Source organism: Herpailurus yagouaroundi, unplaced genomic scaffold, assembly GCF_014898765.1.
Source record: "Herpailurus yagouaroundi ecotype Mexico unplaced genomic scaffold, PumYag 142, whole genome shotgun sequence".
NCBI lineage: Eukaryota > Metazoa > Chordata > Mammalia > Carnivora > Felidae > Herpailurus > Herpailurus yagouaroundi.
In genome coordinates, this window is record NW_024412397.1 from 29,741,013 (window position 1) to 29,759,942 (window position 18,930).

Consider the following 18,930-nt stretch of genomic DNA (forward strand, 5'->3'; position numbering starts at 1 on the left):
AAAATGAGTTAAAATTCCAGTGCTGGGTATGGACACCACAGGTGTTCCTTCTTCTCATTGGGAGGAACAGGCTGCTCATGTGGATGGTAGAGCTAGAACTGGATTGGAACTTGAATTTGAGAAGATGGATTGAGTGAGGAATCATTTAAGCCATGCAATCATGAGAGGAATGGCTTATATATTAATATCAAAGTATGAGATCAAGAGGACATGCCTTGAAGCATTAAGGAGGTAATTTTAAAAATTAAAGCAAGTCCTACTTAATTGACAAATCATATACTGACATTCCCAATTTCAGTTAGAGTAGAGTAATAAGTGATGATGACAGTTCCTTCCCTAGAAGATGCTATTTGTAGAGAAAGAAGAGATGGAATTGTTCTCAGTAAAATAACAAATATGGGATTGAATAATTAATTGTCTTTGTGATGGTGGGGACAATGATGGCTACAGGTATTTTTGGAATGATTTGTTCTCAAATGTGATTTTTAATGTGTTGGGGAGGAATGTAAGCTGAAACTTGATGAATTCTATTTTCTGTATCAAATTAAGTGTATATTATTTCATAATAACACTTTAATATCCATTCACAAGGTATCTTTATTGTTCAGTTTTAATAGTTAGAGTATTGAAATATATACTATTGGGTTTTCTTCATTCCATTTTTGAAAAATGCCCCTCATGAAACTTAAAAAATGTGTATGTGATGTAGAAATAACATGCACAGATAAATTCTTAGAGAAACAGCTTTATGATACACTAGAGTGAGTATGAACTTCGAATCAAATTTTTATTTATGTCCCTTTCTACTCTTTGAACAAGTAGCCTAACATCTTGGAAAAGAATCTTCATCTTCAAAGTAGAGATCCTAATATCTGCCCTGACTACATCTCAAAGTTTTTAACAAGATCCAGCGAGATCCAGCATATGCTACTATGAAAACTGAAAAATGCTCAACCAACACCAGGCAAGACATCAATTTATATACATCTTCCCTTGCATATAAGCTTTTATGCATATTTTTTCTCTTAAGAATTTTTTTTATTAAACTAAATATTGTTTCTAGCAAGAAAAGCCTTTCAAGTAAGGTTGATATTATTATTCCTTACAAGTTTCATCTTGATTCATAAACATTTTATGCCAAGAATAATGCTGTTTTAAAGACAATAAGTGCCTGGTTTTGCCTGGGGCCACTGGAAGCCCTGCAAAAGAGGCAGGAGGAATTAAAGGCCCTTAATCATATTTCCCCATTTTTAACTGTTAGTTTTTACACTCTTGAGCCATTTCTCTCCTCTTGCTGGGCCCTACCGAGGCCCATAAATCTTAATTAAAGATGCAATTTTTTTTTCTTATGAAATCTGAACTGCAAGAAACCATTCTTATTTTTTATTTTTAAGACTAGCTCCATGTGTCGGCTCATAAAACAAGTAAGACTTTTGCACTCAAAGGATTTTGAAAGCTGTTATTGCTGCTGTCATGTGGCACTGGTCCCGTAATTACTATTATTGTTATTTTATTTTATTTTTTTACACATGAGCTTCTGCTTTTCTTGCATAGAGCATGATGTAAAAAAATAACTTACAACAGGCTGCTTTTGTTTTAGGAAGCAGGGGTTATGGTTCATAAAACAGGAAAGAAACATGAATCCAAATTTCCAATGAGGAAAAGAACTCTCTCTGAATGCTACTGGGTATAGATACTTCCTGGTGGGGTTCCCATCAAGGAACCATTATTTAAAGGGAATATTCTCTTGATCAGAATCTGATAGGTAAGATAAACAGGATATCTGCAACTGCATTTCTTATTCCCTTAGATTAGGGAAATGGGCTTAACATCTTTAGACATCTAGAACTAATATACTGATGATGGACCCCAAAGGAGTTTAATCACAGATAGCAGAGGTAGCCTGAAAAGACCTAAACCTACTTTAGATGATAACATTTCTAAAGAATAAAAATGATTCTGATAACATCATAAAAACACCTAATGAGGCATGAGGCAGTGCCAGGCACTATGACCAGAGATCAGATTAATTATCTATCAACTTGTCTGTCTTCTGCCATTCCTTCAGAACATCAATGGTATCCCCTTGTCCACAAGATTACATTAAAGCTTTCAAGACCACTAACGTGGCCTCAACCTATCTTTTGAACCACATCTCGAACTGTCATACCTCACTAACAGTACTTCTATTTATACAGAGAAAGCAAAGACAGTACTTTTCAAGACCTATTCTTCTGTGACTCTGTGGCTTTGCATGTGTTGAGAGGTATGGTGGGAAAGGAGAAATTGCACAATGGATTTAGGGTAGATTTTGAAATTAGGAGGTTTTAAACTTGAGGGCCAAGTGAACTATAGTAAACTATAGGCAAATTGCTTAGCCTCTCTGAGACTCTTTTTCCTCATCTGTAAAATGGGGGTAATAATTACTTTCTGGTGGTGGTGTGCAGTTTATAGGAGAGGCATACTATGCACCTAGCACAGTATCTGTACCCAAAGAAGTGCTTCACCAAATAGATGCTTTCTGTACTTCCTTATGCTTGGAGTTCAATGACCCTATGAGTTTCTACTCATCTCCTAAGACTGCCAAATTATACCCCATTTACAACGCCTTTTATAAGATCCCCCAGGCACATTTGGGTGAATTAGGATGAATAATCTGGCAATGAATGCAAGATTTTTGGGAGGAAGGAGGGACCTAGAATAAGCAGGCCAGCCAAAATCTTTCACTTCTTGTTGCCAAAGTACATTTTTTTTCCACAGAAGGGGCTTCCTGGCCACTTGCCTGGTTGTGTCTCCTCAGGCAACTCAAATTTCTTTGAAGATTTGCTCACCTTCATCTCTTTCTCCCCCACTCCTCACCCTAGTCCCTGTACCAAATCTATCCATCTCATCTAAGCTTCCTTTCCATGCTTTAATCGACTGTTTGGCAAGTCTTTCAACCTCTGGTTCACACTTTGACAAATTAACCCTTGTACCACCTTAGATTTCCCATGCCATTTTTGTTTCTTTATTGGATTTTGTGTGATTTTGTTCTTTGACATTATTGGGCCAAAGACCACAAGGCTCCTTTGCATCATAGACTCATAAGATTGTAAAGATCAGTCTACTACATCTTCATCATCTTTATTCTGTACATGAAGAATAGGAATCTCAGAAAGACTTTATTGAGTCAATGCCTAGATGTGATTAAGCTTCTGACCCATGTCTCCCTCATCCTGTCCAGTGTTCATCTGCTGTACCACACTGACTCCTCTGATCATATGGCACCTTGAAATCTCACAGATATCCAGCTGGGAATTAGAATGACAAAATAATGTGCTATAGCTGTGTGGGGTCCAGCCCAAAGCCAAAGGATTCCTTTCATATAATGATAAGCCACAGGGTCTTTTAATCAAACAAGTAAAATGATGTATGCCAAGGGCACCCATAACTAGGTGGATGGAAGGAGGTGAATATTTTGAGATAGGTTGCCCTTGGAGAGATCTGCAGATGTAGCAAGTTGTCTTATGGAGTTGGGGCAGGACAGAATTCAGAGAAATACTGGAACTTCCTAGCAGACTGTCTCACCTCACTGAATTTACCACCCAACATGGTTTCTCAACTTTACATCTTTGGAGTTACAGATGAATACTGATTGTGGTTTTTTTGAGATTAATCTTCAAAGGGGCTATGACAGTGTGACTGGGGCTTCCTGGAAATAATAAAAGGAGGAGAAAAGAATAAATATTTATTAAGCACTTATACAAGTCCTGGTAATTTCACATACCTTAATGAAGTTGCAAGAAATTTTCCTATTGTATAGATGAGGAAACTAAGATTTAGGAGTGGTGGCTTATTTGACCAGGTTACTCAGGAAGTTGAAGCCAGACTCAAATTTTAACTCATTTGACTTAAAGAAGACGAGGAGTGTAAAGACCTCTACTGAAATTCTGTAGAACTGATTTCTAGACTCCAAGTTTCTGTTTACGCTGATTTCACCAAGCCTTGTGACTCCTGCCTGTTGTTCTTTTCTTTCATTTTAAAACCTGGTGTTAATCCTGTTTTACTTTCTTATAGGGATATTGGAAAGTCCAGGCAAAACAATGGATTTGACAGCCTTTGAAAATTACAAAGTGTTATGCAAATACAAGTCATTAGTATCATTGCATTACAAAGTAAATATTGAGTAGAGGAAGAAAACCTAAGGAGTGTACAAATTTCTACATTGTTTTCCAAATTATTATGGAAGCAAACCAAAACCTAGAAGGTCTCTTGCAATGTATTCTATTCCTCTAGATTCCTTTAATCTATGCAGATTAAGTACATACCCCAATGCCATTAACTGTTTCAACTATGAATTAGAATGACATTGCTAAATCCAAAGCTCTATTACTTATCTTAGTATTCAAAATAATCTGACCTCTTAATATTCTATACCTAATGATTTGTATGAGTTGAATGAAATTCTAACATTTTTCTGACAATTGCTTTATGTATATTTTTATATTACATTAATAGTGACTGACATCAAATCTTTTCTTTCAGACATTGAAAAATAAAACTAACAGCATCAGTAGTGTCAATCTGGCAACTGATCATTTATGTGTTAAAATCCCATAATGTTGTAGATAAAGGTAATAATTTTCTGTTCATGAAGATGGAAATAAACAACACACTCAACAACAAATAAACTTGGGAGAAAAACTTTCCATTCTAAAAAAAATTTTTAACGTTTATTTATTTTTTGAGAGACAGAGCATGAGCTGGGAAAGGAACAGAGAGAGAAGGGAAGTCACAGATTCTGAAGCAGGGTCCAGGCTCTGAGCTGTCAGCACAGAGCCGGATGCGGGGCTTGAACCCATGAACCATGAGATCATGACCTCAGCCAAAGTCAGCCTTCTAACAAACTGAGCCAACCAGGCACCACAAAAACTTTCCATTCTGACTTTTGTTTCTCCATGGATAATGATTTCTTCTTCAGCATATGGGGACTAAGTGATATTCTTAAACATTGGTACATACATAAATAAGTATGCATTATTTTTCTTGAGAATAAAAATATAAAGAACAATTAAGAAATAAAAGCAATATTTATGAGTAACTTACAGAAAGTCCTATTATTGTGCAACTAGTTTATATCTATTTTTTGTTGTTGTGTAAGTATGCAATGGAGTATTTACCACGTTATCTTGACTGCACCCATGCTAGGGCTTAGGTGCAGTCAAGGTAGTGATCCTATGTGGTCCTTTGCATTAACAAGTGGACAGATGGATTGAAGAAACTTCTGAGAAAAAGTCTCTGGAAATGGAAGTTCTGAATACAGCTGAAGCTAAAAGTTGATCTGACCCAGCTCCTCTGGGAAAAGGTGACTGGTTGTGTGTGTAAGTTGAGAGTTGTATCAGTAAAGGTGTTTACTCTTTTGGGTTCATGACTCTTTTGTACCTATTCCTTCCCAGCCATCAACTCCAGAAGTAGGAAGGGTCATCTTCTGTCAGAGGAGGTGCCACATGGGTTTCTGGCTAAAAGGTATAGCAACTCTGTACTAGGTCCAGAAGCATCAGGGTTGGTTGCATTCTCATTTCTTCTGGTAGCATCTGGCATAGAAGCCTAATCAAGCCAAAAGCAGCTACTCTGAGGAGCTACTGGGGACTAGAAGCTGTAGATGATCCTGATTTGGTGGACTGATTCTTGATATGTAAGAACTACTTGAGGGAGGGAAATCTGGGAAAAGTTGGGCTTCTAGCCACCATGATTTAGTTATCATTGTCAGTTGTGCCACACTGTGTTTGCTGGTTAAAAAAGCTGCTCAGATTACCAGTAAATAATTAAAAATTCACAAACAAGCAGATATAGAAGTAAATGCACATTTATTTCTACAAACCACTTATACATTGGGAAAATTTCAAAACCACATTCTACAATTTTTTTTTTAATGCAGCCAGATTATACAATTGATTTGAATACTACTTTTACTGCCAGGTGCCATTGATTAACCTGGGGGAGCTAGAGGAACAAGGGAAATGGAGACAAAGATATTGATTATAATATGAGTGAAGGAGAGGGTAGGGAGAGTGAAGTTAGGGGTGAGTATGACTACAGCATCAAGGTGATCATGGCAATCAATATTAGTGTTGGTGTGTGGTTGCATTTTAGTTCCTCTCAATATCAGGTACAACTTGGTAAACTTACCCAGATCTGGAGACATAAAAGAGAGACAAAGAAACCATATTGGAAATGATGTTTTGTTGGCATAGTTGAAGCTAGAAAGTCTGTTCAGTTACACTCCATAGCTCATAGTTGTCCTCAGTCCTGGTGAGCCAATGCTATACCAAAAGCTCAGTCGGTTTCTCCCAATGGGAAGGAGAAAGTTTCTGCACTACTGGACTCCATGGATACCTTGGACAACTGCCTGTGGTACTTTACTCATCTGTCCTTCTGGGAATTATAGACCAAAAGAAAGAAGTTAGGTTTCAAAGTATTTGGGCTTTGGTAGGAGGGAAACTGCCAGATTAATCAAACCCCAAATAAAAATATTCAAAATAAAGGTTGTGATGGTGGAAGAATTTTAAAGCACCACTGGGGAAATGTAGGACCCTGTGTTGATACTGATTACTAGATTCTTCCCAGCAAAAAGTGTAATGGGGTCCCTAATGGGCTCCTGAAACCTGCACCCCATCTTTTGTATGTATGGACATACTTGCACTGTTCTGTGAGGAACGGAAAGGTCTTTCTTTCATCATATTTTCAAAGGAATCTGTATTGGTCAACTTTTCTGGCTGCTGTAACAAACAATTCTAAAAATGTTTGTGGCTTAAATATTTGTTTCTTACTTATGGTCAGTTCAGTTCAGTTGGGAAGCTTGGGAAAGTATGTTCTGTTCTACATGAATAATTAATGACTTTTTTTAGTGGGGTTATGGGTATTTGGGAGACAGATTATAGAGGTAAAGTACCACTTTCATTACATGATATTAAGGATATTTTCATCAAAATGACTTACTATTGTCGGTGATCGCTTTAATCACTTGGTTGAAGTAATTTATGTTGTGATTCTCCACTGTAAAGTTACTATTCCCGTGTCAATCCCCTTCCCATGCTACTGTGCTCTTTGAAAGAAAGTTACTAAGTGCAGCAGAAACACTTCTTTTGAGGATGTAGTATCTATGTAAATTATTTGTAATTCTTCTGCAAGGGATATTTGTCTTTTTATCCCCATTTATTAATATATTCATAGTCCTTTCACTGTGCTTTTTTTTTCAGCACCTCCCTACTGGTTCTATGAAACACTCCAGGTTCCTATTGTATATTTCCTCCCCAGTCCTAGACACAACCACTTCTCCAAGAGACTCTGGGCCTTCTACTGGACAATGATAATAGAAAATAACAACTGGGTGCTGGGTATGCTGTTGTTACAGGATCATCTGACAGAGCAAAGAAATGTGTGTATATATACATAAACATATGACTTTTACTTTATGTCACCATCTACATCTATATTAAAATAAACATAAGTTATTACTGATGTCTTCAACAGTAATCCATTACCACATGAATCAGTCTAGTCTCTTGTTTATTTATAATCTCCCACTTCAACATGAGAAACCTGGCTTCCCCAACTGCCATTCGTTTTCTTAATTGTGCCATTATGGATAGTGGTTTCAGAATTTGTATGTGTGTGTGTGTGTGTGTGTGTGTGTGTGCACGCACGCACGCTCGTGTGTGTGTGTGTATCCCCAGGGAAGACAACTTTATTAGCAAAAGTTCATTACTTACGTCAGTTTTCTTTTACCTTTGTCTTGCAGGTTCTACTCATTTGCAGTTATTTAGATCAGTACCTTTTGTCCCTGTCCCCTTCTGTTGTTTCAGACATTTGTAACACAGTTAGTTTAGTTTGCCACATTCCACATTCTATCAGTCCAATAACATCAAATAGTTTCAATGCCACAGAATATCCCTGGAGCTTCACTTATTCAAAACTGTATCCTTCCATCACCACTGATCTTTCTACCATTCCACCAATTCTGTATTTCCAAAATGTGGTACAATTGGAACCATTGAGTAAGCAGTGCCCCAACACCCCTACTGATTTCTTTCACCTAGAAACGTGCATCCAAGACTAACACATGTCTCTTATGGTTCCATAGATCACATCTTTTTTCTAGTCACCAAGTAACATTCCATTATATGAATGCATCATAGTTTACTCATCCATTCACCTGTTGGAGAATTTCCCAGCTGCCTCTAGTTTTTGGTGATTATGAATACATCTGCTATAAACTTTCATGTGCAAGTTCTAGTGTGAACATCCATTTTCAGTTAGGTAAATACCTAGGAGTACAATTATTGAATCATATGGTAAAATTAGGTTTGGCTTCATTAGAAGCTGCCAAAATGACTTCCAAAGTAGCTGTAATAACCAACAATGAGTGAGAGTTTCTGTTGTTTTACATGTGTTGTTTACAATTGGTATTCTCAGTTTGTTTTTATTATATATTTTTTATGTGTACAGAGCCTTTCTTCCTAACTGCCCAAATATAGAAGCAACTGAGATGTCCTTCAATAAGCAAAACAAAACAAAACAAAAAAAACATACAATAGGGTATATCCAGGCAACGGAATGCCATCAGTGACAAAAAGAAACAAGCTACTGAGTCACAAGAAGACATGTAAGGATCCTCAAATGTATATTACCAACTGAAATAAGCCACCCAATAAGGTCCTGCAACATGTGACACCAACCATATAGGACATTATGGAGAAGACAAAACTATGAACATGGCAAAAGATCAGTGTGTTCCCTGGAGTCCAGGTGGAGAGATGGAAGAATCCAGGTATTTCTTATCCTAGGATTCCCCTGCTGGCCCTCATGAGATCCATGAGAGCTGGCTTCTTCTGAGAAAAGTAGTTTTAGCAGCAACATCTTAGGCCTGATTTTACCATTTCTGAGCCATCCCTGAATCTCTGCAAGTTTTTTGGATTTTAACCAAAAATCCAAACAATTTCCTAATTTCTAGCTATTAGAAAATGGCTATGCAGAAGCATTTCTTTTTTTATCTTAATTCACAATTATCTAATGACAAATGATTTTAAGGATATTTTTATATATTTATTTGCCATCTTTGGTGAGGTATCTGTCCAGATCCTCTGTCCTATTTTTTAGTTGGGCTGCTTATTTCCCTATTATTGATTTTAAGGGTTCTTTGTCTATTTGAATATTAGTCCTTTATCAGATATGTATCTTGTAAGAGTTTTCTCCCAGCCTGTGGCTTGTTTGTTTCATTCTCTTGACAGTGACTTTTGTAGAACTGGAGTTCTTAATTTTAATCAAGTCCAACTTATCATTTCTCCTTTCATGAGTTATTACTAAGTTTCTTTTCTTTAGTGTTCTGCTCATTTCCATGGTCTTTTTAAAGTTTTCCACTGGATACTTTGCATCTGGTCAGATAATGATAAGAGGTAAATAGTAAGGATGATTCTAGGACTCTTTAGGGCCTGGCTTGGAAGCAGCTTACATCACTTCTTTGCACATTCTATTGGACAGAACTTGTTGCATAGCTCCATTTAGATTTTAAAAAGTTGAGAAATGTAGTATTGCTGGTGTCCGAAAGGAAGGCAGAATATTTTGGTGATCATTCAGTTTACGACTCATAAATGATTAGGAAACTTAGCCTTGGACATTCATTAGTGAAAAGTTATGTTTTTCAGGGTATCATGATTTAGGTTGCCAGGCTTGCTTGGTCATAGGGAAATTGTTAGAATGGAGTCAGGGTGGTAGTATATTTCTCCTAAGTAGTCTCGAAAGATTCTGGTGTCTGAGGGTATCTGCAGAGATCTGTGGGGCTTACCTCACTTAGTCTACCTAGAGTACTATAACAAAACAACAAAGATTTCTCACAGTCTTGGAGGCTGGGAAGTGCAGGATTAGGAAACTGGCAGATTTGGGGTCTGATGAGAGCCTGTTTCCTGTTCATGGATGGCTATCTTCCCACTGTGTCCTCACATGGAGGAAGAGGCAAGGAAGTTCTCTGGAATCTCTTTTAAGGGCACTGATCCCATTCGTGAGGACTGTATCCTCACGATCTAATAGGTTTTCAAAGGCCCCACCTCCTTTTATCATCACATTGGGGGTTGGGTTTCAACATATGAATTTGTGGGAAAATCACATTCAGTCTGTAACCTTTCATCACTAAACCTCCAAGGGAGGAAACAGAACTGAAAATGGGGGGAAAAATTCTCTGAAAGATTCCCATATATCTGTCAATCCCTAGAAGTGATTAACTACCCTGAGGAGCATGGAGAAGACATCTTTCACTTTTGGAGGGGAGGCCATGCATCTAGAATCATCTCAGACTTGAAAGTGAGAATTGAATCATGCTTATGACAGCATTTCCTGAAGTAAGTGAGGTGTAACTTGGTTACCTGGCACTTGGTATTTGTCTCTGTTTGTACAATGAAAATTTATGAAAATATTGACTAAGATTTGGTCTACTGCTATAAAGGAAGGGTGTCATGGTCTTTGCTGGATTTGAGTTTACTTTTGCATCAGTTCTTTGGAATGTTTCCTTTGAATGTTGGTAGCATATTACACCCATTTTCTATACAGTGACTGTAATAAATATTAATTAGGTTTTATAGAGAATTAGAGAGTACATATTTAGGCAACTGAACTAATTTCAAATTCATACTGAAAACAGTAAAATGACAACATTAGTTTATATGTGGGCATATCTTTTCTATTTTATTTTTATGGATAATGGTGAAGATTTTGATATAGTAACTTTTGAACACCTGCTAATCTCAGAATGTTTATAAACCATTGATTTTAAAACCTGTGTGATTACATGTCTTATAAAAATTATGATCACAGACCCCCAAATACATGTACATTCACTAAGAAACTCTGTACATGTGCAACTGCAGTAATATATTATGAACACAAAATACCCACTTTAAATGTAAAAGTCAAAGAAGAGATTGTGCTAATGCAGAATTTGAGATTCTAATAGTTTATCTCTACATTCCAATGGATGGTCTTGCCCACATTCTGGGTCACGCTCAAAGGGTTTAACATAAGTAAGACACTTCATGTAGTATACTTCAAATTAGAGTTAGTTGTCGCTGTAAAACTTTATTTTACAAGAATTGCATCTACATTTTTAGGATACTGAATGCCACGCAGTCATGCTATTGAAATGGCAAGTTGCCAAATAGGTTGCTTTCAGATTCTGGAAGAAAAAAAATCTAGCTTTCTTGAAAGGCTTTGTCTTTGACTCAGCTGTTGTCAATTCATCACATTGCTAAGTCTCTACGATGCAGAGAGAGATTAGGACCAACAATTTCCACGCCACCAAGGATGATTTAGAGAATCATGAAAACAGATTTCCCTGTAATCACCTGAAGCAGTGAAAGAATCTGAAACAAAAAGATGCAAGTGGCTGGATAGAATCCAGAAAAAACAAAAACAAAAACACAAGTAGACTAATGAAAATTATAGGAATAAGAGTAATAAGAACTCACACTTATTGAATACTTACTATGTGCCAGGAATTGTCTTTGCTAAGTGCTTCATACACATTATCTACTTTCATCATTATAAAAACCTAGGGAATATATTAATTATTATATTTTATACAATGAGTAAACTGGCTCCTGAGATGAAAGATTAATGGGAAAGCATTTGTGTCTGGAAAATAAAAAGTGTTTAAGTGATTGCCAATTTACCTTTACCCTCTGTCAGACAGGTTTCCTTCAGTATGTAGAAAGTTGGAATTGTTTACTTTTAGACCCTTTCCAGCACTATATTTCCATAAATATGTTTGAACTTGTGCTTAGCATTATTCTAGATGTTTACCAAGTATATAATCTTGAGGAAGTCACTTATCTGCAGTGGATATTAGTTTAACCATCTGTAAATTGGGGCTGTCCTAACTGGCCTTTCTGAAGTTCTCATAAAAATCCAACATTAGTATGTTTTGAGAACTCTATGATGTTCTATCTGCTTAAGGCATCCTTATCATGATTATGAAAATGTGATATAATCTCTGTGTTGTCAGAGTTTTTAGTTCATGAAGAAATCTTACTTATAAAAGCATGTTCATAACCAGGAACAGATGATTTTTTTTCTTATTTGATCATAGGCTTTCGGGAAGCATGCATTGATGAGAGGAAGTAGTCCTAATTCTTTCACAGTGGTGATACTTTAATAATCCGTTGTATTCACAGGACACTTTAAGCTTTCAAAATACTCATACACTAATGGTCTCACCTGGTCTTCCCAAGACTTTCAGATGAGGATGCTGAAGCCTATGTATTGTCTAGCCCTGCATTAGGCAGTTACTGTGTGATGGGGTCAAAAGGAGACCAAAGTTCTTTTGATTCTCCATTCCAGGATTGGTTTTTCCTCCAACTGTATTGACCCTTCAGACACTGGATTCTACTATTAGTACCACTTTTGGGGACTTTGGTCACAGCTTGGTTGCACCATTTGATTCCCTCAGTCAATACCTGGCTCATTTTCATCAGAAGAGTCACCTATGCCTCCTTCCCTCCATAAGCATTTAAGAAGTTAATGGTATTTCCTATGCTAGACACTACAGATTGATAATTAGATACTCTCAAAGAGTCTCATCAAGCAGGTAAATAAGAAAAGAAGCGGTTACAATATGCTGTGGAGGTGATATTATAGTGGAAAGTGAGCAAAATTTTGAGGAATGTCAGGATAGGGCCCAATAGAAAGAAGGGGGCCAGGAAAAGTTTCCTGGAGGAGACATATCCTAGGATAAGTACTAGCTGGTCCAGCATAGATCACAGGGGTAGTCAGAGGGGACAGTATGAGCAATGCCCTCAAAACCTGCTCCCTAGATGCTCTTGATTTGACTGAGGGTGAAAGAGCACAGTGCTCTTTTTAAAAACATTTTTTAATGTTTATTTATTTTTGAGAGAGAGAGAGAGAGACAAAGCTCAAGAGGGGAAGGGCCAGAGAGAGAAGGAGACACTGAATCTGAAGCAGGCTCCAGGCTCCGAGCTGTCAGCACAGAGCCTGATGCGGGGCTTGAACTCACAAACCGTGAGATCATAACCTGAGCCAAAGTCAGACACTTAACCGACTGAGCCACCCAGGAGCCCAAGAGTGCAGTGGTCTTAAGGTAGAATGTTCCTGACACTAAAATTAGTTTTTTGTTTTTTTTTTTAGAGTTTTAGCCTCAAAAGTCAAGGCTTAGTTTTTGTGAATGCTTAGTGACTGACACTCTGAGCTCTCTAGACCATCTTTCTTCAGGCAGACCTGGGGTGCTGATTGAGCCACTGGCCATCTCTATATCTCAGGGTTTGCCAGTGATTAAGGGCATTTTTGTCTGAGTGCCTAAGTACTGGGGCAAACTGCCCAGCTTAAATGAATCGATGGACTAAAAATTGTCTTCCCAGCAGGCTCTGCCAAGCAGTCTCCAGCCAACGTTCCAGGTAACTGAGAAAAGATCCATTGAGCTCAGCTGGAGCTCTGTTTCAGCTGACTCAGCATCCTGGAAGTACTTCTCCAGTCATTTATATGTCTACTTTTCTTCTCTGACCTCTGCTCTGGATCTCTACTCTTCATGAGGTCTGTGCCAAGGTGGGAGATGCTGAGGTTTCAAATGACGGCACCTTATCAACATCTCTGTGTGCTTCTGACATGCCCATAAAATAGACCCAGCTCAATAGTCCATTTTTATTCTCTATTAGTTTAATTCACATTTGGGTTAGGCCCAAGTAATAAAGGTTTTAGTTCAAGAGAAACATTTTTTTTTTCAACGTTTATTTATTTTTGGGACAGAGAGAGACAGAGCATGAACGGGGGAGGGGCAGAGAGAGAGGGAGACACAGAATCGGAAATGGGCTCCAGGCTCCGAGCCATCAGCCCAGAGCCTGACGCGGGGCTCGAACTCACGGACCGCGAGATCGTGACCTGGCTGAAGTCGGACGCTTAACCGACTGCGCCACCCAGGCGCCCCTCAAGAGAAACATTTTAAAACATGATGAATGAGATTAATCTTGCAAAGATCATGGAAAATAAAATATTTCCATTTGAATCTGGAGAGTTTAAGAAACTTATAAAAGGTCATACAACTGGCTTGTGGAGGAAGTAGCCCTAGAACCCATGACTTTTGGTTAATTCCAATGTTCCAAAAATTAGTTTTCCTTATTTTTAGAGAATATTAAAAAAAATAGTATTCCATTTCATTGTAAGTAAAATGAAGTAAGTATGGCACATGCCATTATTATAGCTGTATAGATGAGTGAAATTGGACAGACTTGTCAAAAGTCATCCACCCAAAGATATGCAATAGACCTGGGAATGGAATTATTCCTCTTTTAGGACTTTTCCTAGCATGCAATGTCCTAGTTCCATAAATCCCAAAGTAGGAGATGGGGTGGGGAGAATTCTAAGTTGGGGCCATTACTGCCTCTAGCAAGCCATGGGTTTTGAGCAATTGTCTTTTCTTCTGTTATCCTAGGCTCCAGGATATTCCTCATTCTTAAAATGTGCAGATTGCACTTTAGCAGGGTTGCAAACCAGGATATCTATACTAGCCAAGCCAGGGGTACCAATGAGTAATCAGGCAAGGTTGGCCCTTCTTCAGAGGGGGCAACTACGATTCATCTGCAGCTGACTGCTGCCATGTTGGTATGCTGGTCCACAACAGAGGCACCTTCTGATTGTTTAAAAGGAGTTAAAAACAAAGATTTAATGTGAAATCTCTTTATTTTTAATTATTGGTGGAAGGATCAAAATAACAACAATAACAAAAAAACAATGTTGTACTAAAGAACAACACCCGTGGCCTAGAAATAGCTTATAAGCGATCAGTTTGCAATGTTTGGATGACAAAATCTTTGGAGAACTGGTGAGTGTTGACATTCCATCATTCCATAAACTTTCTTATAACTTGATTGTATAAATGTATGATAAGTTTCCATAGACTTCCACATCATCAAAATACCTATTTTAAACACATTGTAAATAGCTTCAAAGAAGCTTAAGTAATAGGCTTTAAAGGAATGTAAAAATAATAGAATACTTAAATTCCACCTTTTTGTTCATCTTTGCTGTTGGCCCCTATGAATAGATATTTTGCTTTAAAGATGATATTGCTCCTGAATTACTCTTAAATTTTTTGTGGCTATGTTCTATCTTCAATGAGATGATAGCTTTTTTTAGTCCAGAAATTATATTTCTCTATATTTTCCTTTTCTCCTTGGCCACCATGATATATGAATACAGTTTGATACTTCAATCCTTTCCTTCCTTTGGTTTCTATGATCCTGAACTATAGGGGAGTTTTTTCTAGGTGACTGGTTTTCTGTCTCTTCTGATGGGGTCACTATTTCTCATGCTGCTATATGTATTCTCTTAAGTTCTCTTCTTGACCTTCTCTTTTGCTGCCTCAGATATCACTTATATGGAGATGACACCCATAACTTCCTCCTTTATTCCACTCCTATAACTACCTATATGCTCTTTGGAAAAGCCATTATTTTGCTTGGCTAAATTAGCACCACAGCCTTACTTCAGCTAGCTATATCACCACGTAAAGGAGGGAGGAGAGGGTGAGTGAGAGATTGTTCAGATAAAACGTATAGGATTTGGAGCCTGAAGTAATGGTGGAGAGTAAGACAGAGGAAGGAGGCAAAAATAATTCTAAATTTCAAGTCTAGGTGACTTGGAACTGTGGGGAAATAAGTTCTACTTACATAAATGGGTTAGAAAAAAGCTTAGGGCAGAAAGTCACCACCATGGGGCGAAAGTGCCTGAGGTTAGCTAGGAAGATAGTGTAACAGAATCAGGAGTAACTTGTTATATCGCCTGCAGGAAATCACTTTCCAACTGATGCCAATATACTATTATACTTTGATCACAAATTCCACTTGCCCCCCCAGACCTTTTTCTTCTCACACACACAAGTTAATGATTACTATCTGATTGTTTTCTTCACGTTCACCACGTGTAAGATCTTGAGTGCTCAATAAATACGGAGACTGAAGCCCTGTTTTGGGCTCTTGTCTTCTCTCTGACGTTAGCGTCTCTCATATTCAATTCTGTGTCCCCTCTTGCTGGGTGAGCGAGAACTCCAGACTCATAGCCTGCGACAGAAACAAGGTAATACCATCAATAGAAATGAATAATACATCAAACTGTAGGTATATGAGAACTAATGAGTTTGAATCTAAGTTATTTGTATTTAGGATAAAACTAAAAATACTTTTAAACTTGGACTAAATTGTAAATTGAGGTTAGGTCTGGGAAGATTTCCATTGGAACTACAATGGGTCATTTTTAATGATCCCTCTAGTACTCCTTGGTGTTGTATTTTTAGCATCTTCTTCTTGAGTCAGGAGTAAACTTATTATGCTTTATTCTAACATTTTTAATAAGAGGAATCTCTTCATATCCTAATCCCAATCCAATATGTCTACCATACCTGTGGATTCTATCCATTTGTCCCCAGCTCCTCAACCTTTTCTCCAAATAAATGACTATGGGTATGTGCAAAGTGTTAAACAAGTAAATAAGAAGCTGTTTTTGTTGAATTTCAGATGGGGGTCCTCAAGGTCCCCCATCCCAATTCCCAAAGACTCTGAAGAGGCACCATTGCAACTATAGATTACCCTTCTGACTGACTGGAGAATGAGACAAAAGTTCCCAAATCTTTTTGTTTTTTTGTATTCTGTGTCTCAGCCATCCACCCCCCCACCCCCAACAGTTCCTTGGCCAAAGGAAATAGCTAAATCTTCTGTTTATTAAGTAGTTATGTCTAAGCAACTTAATACAATTTATGTCCTAACAATTTAATAGCCATTTGAGAAACTAATATATATATGTACATATATATGTAATTTTTAATTTCATTCTTAAATAACTATAATCACTCGATGATGGCATATGTATGCTTGTTGGGCCCTGCAAAATTCTCAAACCTTGGAATTAGATTGGATGCTGTCACCTTTATTTCCTGTTTCACTATGACTGTGTGGTACTTGCTGTTAGTCACAGGAAGAAATGAAAATCCAGCTTCACTAAGATATAATGCCATCAAAAGTAAAATACATGAAAAGTGTGAACTACCTTGAGCCTAGTAGTTTGTGTGGTTTCTGACAGATGTCAACTATTGCTGTTTCCCTTAAGAATTGGAAATGTCTGACAGCAACACTGTGAGGTCACTATGGCACTTTGAATCCTCTCAACTAATACAGTCAGAGAATCATGTGAGCAGGGCCAAGAGTCAATGAAGAGTCATGGTCCAAGTTCAGTTAACTAGCTTTGTGACGTTGGGCAAGTCACTTAAGCACTCTCCACCACAGTTCCCTTGTTGTAATCAATGGAGGATGTCTGGATTTGTTGATCTCTCATGGTTCCTTCTAGTTTTCAATGCCTATAATCGAATGCATTCTTATTTTACAACTGCTGCTAAGGAAGCTTGGAAAGAATTTGCTACCTTAAATAGCAAGTAGTCACTTTTTCCTGCATCCTTGTTTTGAAAATGAGGACAAAATAGGTCTTAAATTCAGCCATCTCTCTCCTGCCAACACACTCCCAACCTCTGTCAGTTTGCAAGCTCAGAATTCTTTCAGAGGAACTATCTGAGGAATTCTGTGTATGCTTAGTATCAGGCCTGAGACAGAAGAGGAAGAAATGAGTTTATATGTTTTGATGCTTTGAAACAAGTAAAATATCTCCATGGACACATTCTTGCTTAATATATCAGAAAAATCTCCAAGACTCCCTTTTCCCTTTTGGGGCTACTAGTTGGGTTAGACTGGAAAGATAAGGTGTTTCCAGTCACTATCTTTAAACCCATGGGGAGCTTAGAGAAAATGAAGGGTGATTTGTTCATTAATTTTGAACAGAAAGGGTGAATGCATATTCTTTGTATTTTGGAGTAGGTCAAGTGAAAAGAAGCAATAACAATTTCTTGTAACCCAATTGGTAAATTCAAAATGTGCTTTGTCACTCAAGGTTTTCATTGAACAGAATTTCTTAATTTTTTATATATCCTCACATTTGTTGGTCTTACATTTCTATTTTTGAGGTTTTCTTTAATTTTTAAAAAAATGTTTATTTTTGAGAGAGAGAGAGAGAGGTGGGGGGAGGGACAGAGAGAAGGACACAGAATCTGAAGCAGGCTACAGGCTCAGAACTGTAAGCAAAGAGCCTGACACGGGGCCCAAGATTATGAACCATGAGATCATGACCTGAGCTATGTTGGGCACTTAACTGAGCCACCCAAGGGACCCCGAGGTTTTCTTTTAAAAGGGTTTCCCTAAATTATAAAATTATTCATATTTCTGTATTATAAGTTTATAGTTTTAACCTTTCACAACTAGGACTTTAATCCTTCTACAGTTCATCTTGAGTGTAGCATTAAATACCTAGTTATTTCTACATCTATAGTGAGCAAGGTTTCCCACCATTACCTATTAAACCATCTCCCTTTACCCCAATGTTTACGGTGTGCTCCTTAAGTTATAGTCCACATCTCTATATATGTAGGCATTTGTCTCTTGGCTTTCTATTGATCTATTGGTCTTGTTCTTATTATTATGGCTTTGTAGTGTCTCTTAATATATGATAGAGCAAATTACCATTCTTTAGTTTTCTTTTCAAAGATCGATTCAGTCATTTCTGGACTTAGGGGGTAGCATAGAATATTTGAGATATAAGAACTGGTAGAAGCAATAGATTACATGCATACAAAATATCCTAAATGGATCTTAAAAATACAGCGAGGAAAACAAGCAGAGTGAGATATGTAATTTAATAACTTTATAGAAAATCTAAAGTGCATGTACTTAGATAAAATATACCTAATTTTAAGAACATAAAAACTAAAAAGTTTATTAAACACATTAGAATAGTTACCCTTGTTGGGAGTATTGGTTGTGGATTTTGAGAATAGTATAAAAGATTGCATAAAATAAA

General features: G+C 37.4%; 1 long non-coding RNA gene across 1 annotated transcript; it reads left to right on the forward strand.

The window, feature by feature from the left end:
* The first annotated feature begins 5,401 nt into the window (after positions 1–5,401).
* Positions 5,402–7,527, forward strand: LOC121032643 (uncharacterized). Its single transcript, XR_005791408.1, has 2 exons — positions 5,402–5,505; positions 7,239–7,527. It is a non-coding gene; the product is annotated as an uncharacterized LOC121032643 (long non-coding RNA).
* The last annotated feature ends 11,403 nt before the right edge of the window (positions 7,528–18,930 follow it).